At 40.3% G+C, this 9,921-nt stretch overlaps 1 long non-coding RNA gene across 1 annotated transcript in view; it reads left to right on the forward strand.

Moving 5' to 3' along the window:
• The window catches only part of LOC137154203 (uncharacterized), a 316,079-nt gene extending 309,310 nt beyond the window's left edge, over window positions 1–6,769 (forward strand). Inside the window, exons 6-7 of the long non-coding RNA XR_010920146.1 lie at window positions 1,483–1,521; window positions 4,957–6,769. This is a non-coding gene — a long non-coding RNA (uncharacterized lncRNA). The remainder of the gene's footprint in view (window positions 1–1,482; window positions 1,522–4,956) is intronic.
• The last annotated feature ends 3,152 nt before the right edge of the window (window positions 6,770–9,921 follow it).

The following is a 9,921-nucleotide window of genomic DNA, read 5'->3' on the forward strand; positions in this document are numbered from 1 at the left end:
ACAGAATAATAATAATACTTTGAATTACTATAATGCTTTCCATCTGAGGATCTCAAATTGCTTTACACACATTAATGAATTAAGCCACGCTTCACCCCGTGAACTTGGGGATGTATCTGCTTTATGGCTGGGAGCATACCCTAATTAAGTGACTTGCCTGAATTTGCATAGTATATTGGTGACAAATCCAGGAACAGAATCTAGCAATCTGGATTCCCAGTCCCACGGTTCAGCTACTTCCATCATGCTGTCTCCCATGATGGTAGGACAAACCTAATAATGAGTAATCAATACTAGTATACTTTTAAATCAGACTCTTCTGTATTCCTTAGACACTACAATTAAGGACTAAAATTGTTCCATGATCCATAATCAGAGGGATTCAACCCGCCACCCCAGTTATTGTGTGGCAGTCTAAACAATGACTTTTGAAACCTGTGCACATTATCACAGATATGTTAGGTAATGATAGCATATTCCATTTACAATAAGCCAAAGTAGGCCATGCGTATATTTGGCTGCCAAGCAAAGGGAAACTGTATTCACTTCAGGAAGTCTCCAGCCTAGCTGGAAAATGCCAATCCCCTACTAAATCTTTAGCTTGGCTATGTATATATATAAAAAAATTATTAAAGGTATTTTATTACAAGGCCTCCCCTTTTGTGTCTCTGGCTTTGTGCCAGTATACACTATGAAGTAACAGTTGGAAATGACCTCCACTTCTTCAAATGAGTTGTTTCTTTAGTTTGGCTTAAAATTAATCATTTATTTTAAAAAAAATACTGAAGTCTTATTTCTTGGTAAGCCCCATTTTTTACATTTGTGGCTTCTTGCCAATGTCTAACATGACATCAGAATGATGTTACTATGATTATGCAGTACACATTGAGACTGGAATACATTGCTATGATGATATATTAAACATTGACATGGAACCTGAATACATAATTGGCAATGACAAAAGAAAGCATGATTTAATATCTTCCATGCCACCCTCCCCACTCCAGTTGCTCAGGGTCATGCCTTCTCAGTCCATTCCTATTATTTCAACTAGAATATTCTGATGTACAGCATGTATTTACAGGAACCGACAAGAATCTTTTTGTTGGATGTGTTTTGTATATAATACAGCACTTTTGGGATTTACAGTATAACATATTTTTGACAAAACAGAAGCTTATAGAAATGGGAAAATTGATTTTTCCACTTACAATTAGTAGGTAGAACAATGCCTAGTTAAATATTAGGTTAAACATATGCTCATGATTACATATTAGATACCAGGAAAACTTAAAACATACTGTAGTCTCCAAAAGTCATACAACTAACCAGCACTTTTGTTAACTTGTGTTTGCTTTAGGAATTGTACTGTGAATATAAACTCACAGCTAACCCTTTTGGGTATAAACTGTCCTTCATGTTTTTTACATATCTAGCAGAATCCATCTCTATTAGTGTCTCATTGGCATTTATTTCTTACAGAAATCAGCAAAAACGCATTGTCTCAAAGAAAACCAGAAGGTAACATACACTAAAGTTACTTTGTCTTTATATTCATCTTTCCCTGGAAGGATCTGGCAATGTTTCCCCATCTAGTTCAAGGCCAGGTATCTTGCTAGGTGCCAAAACCCTTTCTAATACTGTTTATCATCAGGGCTAAGGAAATCTGCCATTTCTAATAGGTCACCCTGAAAAGTTGAAGGGTCAACTTGAGGTCCTTATCTCCTTCCTTCTTCAATAAGAACTAAATTTGTGAATTATCTGAAGTATTTCTTCATATCTCCTTAGCATCTGAGTCCTCTCTGCATTGTACATTGCTCACAGTTTTATGATTTATTCCTTTGTACGTTGAAATAATAAAATTTGATCTCTTCAGGGAAGAAGGTCTCAAATGCGCTTAAAATACTCTCCAACTGATCATTTCAAGTATTTCATTCCCATATTTTTGTCTTCTATGTTGTGTCTTTATGCCCTGATAATCCCATCAATGTCCCAGTATCCCTTCCCTCCCTCTTCCCATTCAAATCCCTCTTGAAAACCCATGTTTTCTGAGGGTATGTCTACACAGCAAAGGAAAACCTGCGCCTGGGCGAGGCCAGCTAGCTCGGATTCACAGGGCTCAGGTTGCAGGACTGTTTCATCACTGTGTAGACTTGCAGGCCGGTCTGGTGCCCAAGCTGTAGGACCCTATTAGCAATTCCAGCCTGAGTCAGGACGTCTACTCAGAAGTGAAACAGTCTGAGCCCTGTGAGTCCCAGTTATCTGGCATGGGCCAGCCAAGGGTTTCCTTTGCTGTGTAGACATACCCTAAGAGGCCTAGAAATATTAACCCCTATGCCAGCACTGTAACTTCACCCTCATACTATATTTTAAAACACTTTTAGCAATGAATTCCATTACTATATTTGATTAGATAAACACACTCAGACGTACTGGGATAGTGTGTAAACTGTATATTGTAGGCCACCAGCTAGATTTTCTACCTTTTATTATCCCAGAGTTTAATTAGGAAAATATGTACAAATTCAGTGATGTGTCTGGTGCAGAATCTAAATTCTGATTAGCCAATGGAATTTTGCATTTCCATTAACACTGAAGCCCAGTGTCCCTGAGATTTATATCCCCAGAATTTCTCTATTGATTTATAACCCGGTAATCCTTTTATCCCCATTTATATGCAGCATAACTTGACATAAGTGCTAGAATGTCTCCATTAATTGAATTCAGGAGTGTTAGACTGAGAAACCGGACTAAAAAACTTTTAGACCATACCATAAATACATTTTGCAGTGAGGAAAAAAAATGCAGGAACTGTTGATGCTGGCTTTGGAAATGTATATTATAATGGAGTTTAAAACTCCTTTTTTAGCATTCTGTAGCTACCAGCATTATGCAGAATCTTCCTCTGCAATTTCTTAACTATTTGTGACGTTAACATTTCAGTGATCATTCTACAATGTGGGATTATTTCATGAACATTTGTAGTTTGATTTGGTGCCTATTGTATGTACTTCGCATGTGCTCAATGAGAGTAACCTGAGGAAGAAAAGCAACATCTTGAAATACTTAAACATCTGCGGAAGGATGAGGAGAATGAGTTGAAAACTAGAGCAGGGTGAAATTTTTTGGTTGAAACTTTTTTTTTGCCAAAAAGTGCAGATTAGGTCTGACCGAATCTCCGTCTCCTCCCCCTCAGTGAGTGGCCAACAGCACCACCCATCACCCACCCGCTAAATCCAATGACTGAAAGTATTACAGCCCACAGGATACTAACCTATTATGTGCCACAGGCAGACAACAGGCGAGACCAAGTGAACTGGGGATTGAGGCCCCTGAAATAGCAGGAAAGGGATTAAGTGAGGATATACCCAGATAATCCTTGGAGGTCACTGTGCACCCATACACTGTAGAAGAAGGTAAAATCTCCCAAGGTAATAGCTAATGTGACCTGTGGGAACATTCCTTCCCAGACCCATTTATGTAGAACCCAGAGCCTCATATTAAACCGGGGCCATCCCTTGATGCTTCAGAGGGAGGGGATTTTTAAAAAAAAAGTCATTTTAGGTGTTTTTGAAACTTTACCCTTGGACATTCAAATCCCATTACAATTATTGGGCATCCAGATCCCAAAACCAGCCTTTAAGTCCCTCCCAGTGTATCAGATCCTATAATTCTACCTATCTGAGGTGTTTGAAAAGCTCCTGTTGTCATTACACCAAATTGAAGAACACAAAACCCCAGAAATGAAAGGTGTTTTAGTTTGGTTCCATCCCTCTGTTCCGAATTAAGCAATATTAGCCTTACTGGAGTAGTACTGCAAAAAGTGTGGAGTAGCCTAGTCCCAGCGCTGGTAAATTCTAACTATGCAACTGGTAATTTACTAGATTCAGCAATTTTATGTTATTACTACTCCTTCATCATGGAAATAGAAAAAAACAGTGTTTATAAGAAAATCTTTGTGGCTTCTATGGTGGTCTCTATAACAGCAACTCACCAATATCATCCCCTCCACTAACCTTTGGCAGCCAAGTCCAGAGGGGATTGGGGAAGTCCCATTTTGTACTTAAATCAAATGTGTGACACAGAAAACACAGGCACTATTAAAATATATTTATTATTCATTATTAGTAAATTGCCTACATGTGGAGTACAAGAGAGGAGCAAACTTACAGTTTTTGTTGACTCATTAGAATTCTGTAGTGTGATGCCCTACAAAACCCAAATTTGTATTTATAGTATTAATTTTAAAGCTCCATTTGCACAATTAGTATATTAAAAGATATAGAACAAAGGTAAATCTAAAAGTACCCTGGAAACCTGCCTAGTGAACATACTACCATATATCTCAAGACTGAGACTTAATGTACCATGGGGAGAGAACCTGATGTAACTCAGAAATTCACAGGTGAGACTGTGGAAGATAATATGTGCCACAACTGTAGATGTGTTAATAAATTATAATTCTGTATGCTCTATGCATTCCAATTGCCGTTTTAGTGAATACTTTACACATTAAAGTCTGCCAGAAAATCAGATGAAATGAAACCAATTTAGCTCCTTAATTTGTATTATGTTATGCAATACTACATCATGTTGCACCCATAGAAACAAGAAATTGATGTTTTCTGGTATAGATCTCCAGTTTCTTACTAGTTTATTAATATGTTGGTAGCTTTAGGGAAGTGATGATAGGACAATTTTCCATCGCTTGTGCACTGTAGAGCCAAGGGAAGAGAAAAGGGGAATAAATGACTGAAAAGGGGTTAAATCACCCTTGTCAGGTTTTAAAAAAAAATTAGTTTATTGAAAATCAACTGTCAAAAAAGGCACCAAAGAGCTATTTAAGATAGTCAATAATTAGGCCCTGATCTTACAAACACACCTAATTCTAACCAAATGTGTTTTTTAAGTCAACTCACCCACTTAAATTTAAGCATGTGCATGAATTCTTTGCAGGATCAGGACCTTTAGACGCAAAAAACTAAGACCAGTTGTCCAGAAGTAATAAATCACAGTGCTCCCCTCCTCTCTACATACACACCTGAGCAGAAGGGCAGATGTAACTATGGAAGGGATAATGGTCATAAAGCATCTAACCCAAACAGAAAGACTTCAGAATCTGAGAACAACTACAGAAGGATTTTAATGAACATCTTCAAGACAGGAGTGTCACAGATGATGACCTATTAATAGAGCTGTTTGAAAACTGACTAACCAACCAAACAACAACATTCATGAATATTTTTATTCTGAAGTTTTCAAAAAGAACTGGATTTAGAAAATTTCTGCAATTATCCCCCCTCTCCCCCCCGCAAAATAAATAAATAAATAAATTCAGACTCCATGCTACGTAGTGTGAAAGTAATGTCTATTGCGAGTCTGTAAGGAATGTGGTGAAGGGAAAGTGGATCTGAAAATTGGAACCATGGTAGCATGGCTAGTGGCTTCAGGACAACCTGGGCTCATTTGGACCGAACTCTGTCAAGAAGAAGGAGGTAGCAGGCTGTATCTACCATTCTGCACTCAGTATTCAACAGGGCCCAGCTGTAGGGGTGACTTGACCCAAAAGCATCTGAATCTATTTATTCCCCTTTCTTATACAGTAAGTAAATACCATCGACCTGCAATCTTTGAGCTAAATCCTTAAAAACTGGCCTACTTCCAAGGACAAGGGCTTTGCTCAGATGAAAGTGTGCTGAAACACAATCGGGCTGATAGAAGGAGCCCTCGGATCCAACATTTATTATTTTAACTTAATTATTTGTGGGCTTTACTGGGACCCTTGGTTTGACTCACTTCTGTTAAACCTAGAACTAGTGGAGTGACTCGAGCTATCAGCCACACTGAATTTTGTTTGCTGCTTACTAAAAAGGGCCCAAGACAAAAGGGGAACGGAACTCTTACCACTGACCATTTGTTATATAAAATAATTGGATGTCTGGTGAAAGACTGTCTTGTTGTATCTAATAACAAAAATAAAATATTTTTGTGCATAATTTGGCCAGTCCAGGGGGGGTTACACAGCCTATTGTTTCCACAGTAACAATTTCCAATGGGTTTTTATTAATGCTCTTGCATTTGCCATCTTGTACAATGTGTAAGCTGTTATATTCAATTTGTAGGAAAATATGCAGGTGTAAAACTAGATAATCTGTATCCCTTTGGAATCAAAAGTCACTTTGCCAAAATATTTTAACACATGAAATTGCTTCTTGAGAGATGTTTGCTATGATAAAATGACAGAAAACTACATTTCCATTATAATTATAACAGACTGGTGGTGCTAAGTTTTTATAATTTAAAGGTATTCTCAAATCTGACAGCTCTTCTATGTTGAATTATGCATCTCTGGCTCTTAAATAGTTCTGCTGGCATGAGACAGCTGAGATGAAGTTGTCTTTCTAAAATAATTGTTCCATGGAGCATCCATTATACCTTCAGAAAAAATGTATTACTTGACTTCTACAAATTATAGACTAGCCTATAATGGGTATTTTTGACAGCTATTAGCTTTTTAAAAAAATCTGAACAGTAAAATGAGTATTGATATCACTCTGCTGTGTCTTGCATGTTAATACCAACCTTTTCTGTACTTTTCTTCCAAAGCATGGTGTAATCATTAATTATAATAATATTGATGTAATTGCACTCATCCTAAAAAATTACAGTATTGGCAAAGTGTAATTTTTATTCTGCTGTAATGCTTACTTCATATTTCCAGTATACACAAAAATAAATAAATAAAAATCCAGCTTTAAGGATAAAATTCTTAGGCCATATTTTGCCATTGTCACTTTTTAAGCAGAATTTGTCATTGGGCTGAATGGACAGCAAGGCTTAAAAACCAATGGGAGACACTCATCCTCTGCCTTTCCATTTACGTGAAATGTTTTTATGTCAATTTTAATACTAAGGCTCCGAAATGAAAAACTCACATAAATGGAATTGTGGTGTGTAAGTAATCACTGTTAGTTAGATAGACCTATTGTGTAACATTAGGACCTGGTTGTAAAGGCTGCAGAATCAAACCCTAGGTCTGGTATACAGTGAGAAGTTAGGTTGACGGAAGCCACCTTCCATTGACCACATAATGTATGCATCCCCACTGCCAGATCCGTTCCACCGACTAACTCGCCAGAAACGGCAACTTAATAAAACCATCTCCACGAAAGGCGTAGAGCTAAAATCAAAGTGGATGGATCAAATGAGCAGCAGTGTAAGTGGAGCATTGCGTAAATCGACATCATTAGCCTCTGGAAGATGTTCCACAATGCTCCGCTGTGACCACTCTGGACATTGTTTTTAACTGCACTGTACTGCGACCACATACACAGGAACAGCCCCTCCCCTGGTCAAGCCTTGGGAAATTTTGAATTCTCATTTCCTGTTTGGTCAGCGTGGCGCGCTCGCCGGTACAACTGATCATGGCGACTGCACACCCCAAATGCGCTTTATCCTGGAATAGACCTGAGGGGTTGAATCTCATCGGTTTGTGGGGAGAAGAATCTGTTCAGTCTCAGCTCTGATCCAGCAGGAAAAACGTTGATATCCATGAAAAGATATCGCGGGGCATGTGGGAGAAGGGGCACAATAGGGACACGCAGAAGTGCCGCATTAAAATCAAAGAGCTGAGGCAGTCATATCAAGAAACAAGAGAGGCAAACACCAAAGTCTTTGTCACCAAAGACATGCTGCTTCTATGAGGTGCTGCATATGATTCTCGGTGGTGACCCCACCACTGCCTCCAGACGTAGCTTGATACCTCGGGGGACTCTGAGTCCCAGGTCACTGACGATGAAGCTGTGGATGAGGAAGATGAGGAGGAGGAGAACAGGGGGCAGGCGAATGGGGTATTCATCCTCCCTGAAAGCCAGGAGCTGTTTTTAACCCCAGAGCAGCCCAGCCAAATGCAGGGCACCATCTTGACCAACCATGCTGCTGGAGAAGGCACATTTTGTGAGTGTGTAATATAAATTACAGTGCTGGGGCTACATCCTCTGCTGGGTTCAGCTTAATATGAAAAAAATTATTAGGTGTGGTGGGAATGGGCTTCCTAATTGGTGCTCCAGTTATGCAGAGGTTGCCCCTGGAAAACACTGTTCATGTGCACAGGAATGGCCCGAGAATCCTCCATGGATATCTCCAGAAAACTTTCATGGAGGTACTCTGCAATCCTTTGCAGAAGGTTTCTTGGGACGGCAGTCTTATTTCTTCCACCACAATAGGATACTTTGCCATGCCACGCTGTTATTAAATGTGCTGGCATCATCACGGAACACAGCATAGCAACATAAGGACCAGGCCTGTACTCAGACACTTGCAGCAACTGCTCCCTTTCTGCCTCTGTTACCCTCAGGAGACTAATATCACATACGGTCACCTAGGGGAGACGGTGCAAGTTTACGATACCCGTGCTCATAATGACAAAAACAGTGCTTGTGATCCCCTGCTCAGGACAGTTTCTTGGGTCCCTCAACAACATGTTCCCCGACATGAGGTTGTTCTGGGTGTTTGGGATCAGGGAAGTGGTGATCATGTGTTTTCTCCTGGGTGATCCTTCCCCCACCCCTGGTGCCCCCCCTAGAGGTTGCCTCCTGCAATAAATGAATTTTGGGATGCTAAATTATGTTCCCTGGTCATGTTGCAGGGGGAAAATGGGCCTTATCCACAACAGATTCTGTGCTCCAGAGATTTCCCAAAACTGGAGGCACAAGCTCCTTACTCACCATAGCCGGCACACCACACTGACCTATGGAAGAGGTAGGAATTGTGATTCAGGGCTACCATTCACTTGAGAATAATGAGAGTTATTTTTTACATTGCAACCTTGTTTTCATCCATTGTATGAACTAACAATGGGTGCTTTGTGTTAGTTACAGTGGAAAGCATAGCCTCCAGCACATCCTCCACTCCTGCAGACGCGGGATGACATGTTCAACAAGATAATGAATGCCTCTGGGGCTGCTGACATGGAGCTCAGTGCTGGAGGATTTCATTGCCCAGAAAACTGGACATGGGCATGTACATGGAGAGCAGCTCAGGAGCACGAGCATGCCCCGCAGGACGAGATGCTGCGATTAATGAGAGATCAATCAGACATGTTGAGGCATCTGGTTGAGCTTCAGGAATGGCACTGGCAGGATAGACTCCCTCTGCAGCCCCTGCAGAACTGCCAGCAACAAGCATCTTCTTCCCATGCTCCCCCCTTCAAGTGTTCCAGGAGGAGGCTGGGCAGGGTAGAGTATGTACTCCACTCAACACTGGAAGAGGGGATCAGAAGAAAAGGAGGCCTTTCTAAAAGCTTTTGATGTGCAGGATTTGATATTTGCTCAGACAAGCACCATTTTTCCTACCCTCCCAGCTCCGTGACAATGGTTGCTAACAGTTAAATTATTTTCCTTTTTCTTCACTGTTACAGATGTGCAATAAAAGTGAACTTCTTTGTAATTAAGTACTCATTATTTATTACATCATGGGGAATGGTGGTGGGGGAAGGGGAGATGCAGAGACACTGATGCAAGGGGGATGGAATGGGAAGGCACAGAACAGATAAGTGATGCACATTCTTGTTGCTCATTACAAAAACGGGTTTTCAATGCCTCTCTAAGGTGCAGAGCTCTTTGTTGGGTTTTCAGCATTACGCTGGTATCTGGCTGCTCAAAGTCTGCAGCCAGCCTACCTGCCTTCATGACCCAGCCCAATGGAAACTTCTCCTCCTTTGTCTCACAGACATTATGTAGCACACAGCAGGCAGATATAACTATGGCAATATTGGTTTTACTGATGTCTAACCTAGTGAACAAACTGTGTCAATGAGTCTTTAAACGTCCAAAGGCACATTCCATCACATTCTGCACTTGCTCAGCCTAATATTGAATTGCTCCTTATTGCTTCAGTGTTTGGCTTCATGATGCATGGGAG

Source organism: Emydura macquarii, unplaced genomic scaffold, assembly GCF_026122565.2.
Source record: "Emydura macquarii macquarii isolate MOO-44397 ecotype Brisbane River unplaced genomic scaffold, CSIRO-AGI_Emac_v2 contig_1253, whole genome shotgun sequence".
Taxonomy (NCBI): Eukaryota; Metazoa; Chordata; order Testudines; family Chelidae; genus Emydura; species Emydura macquarii.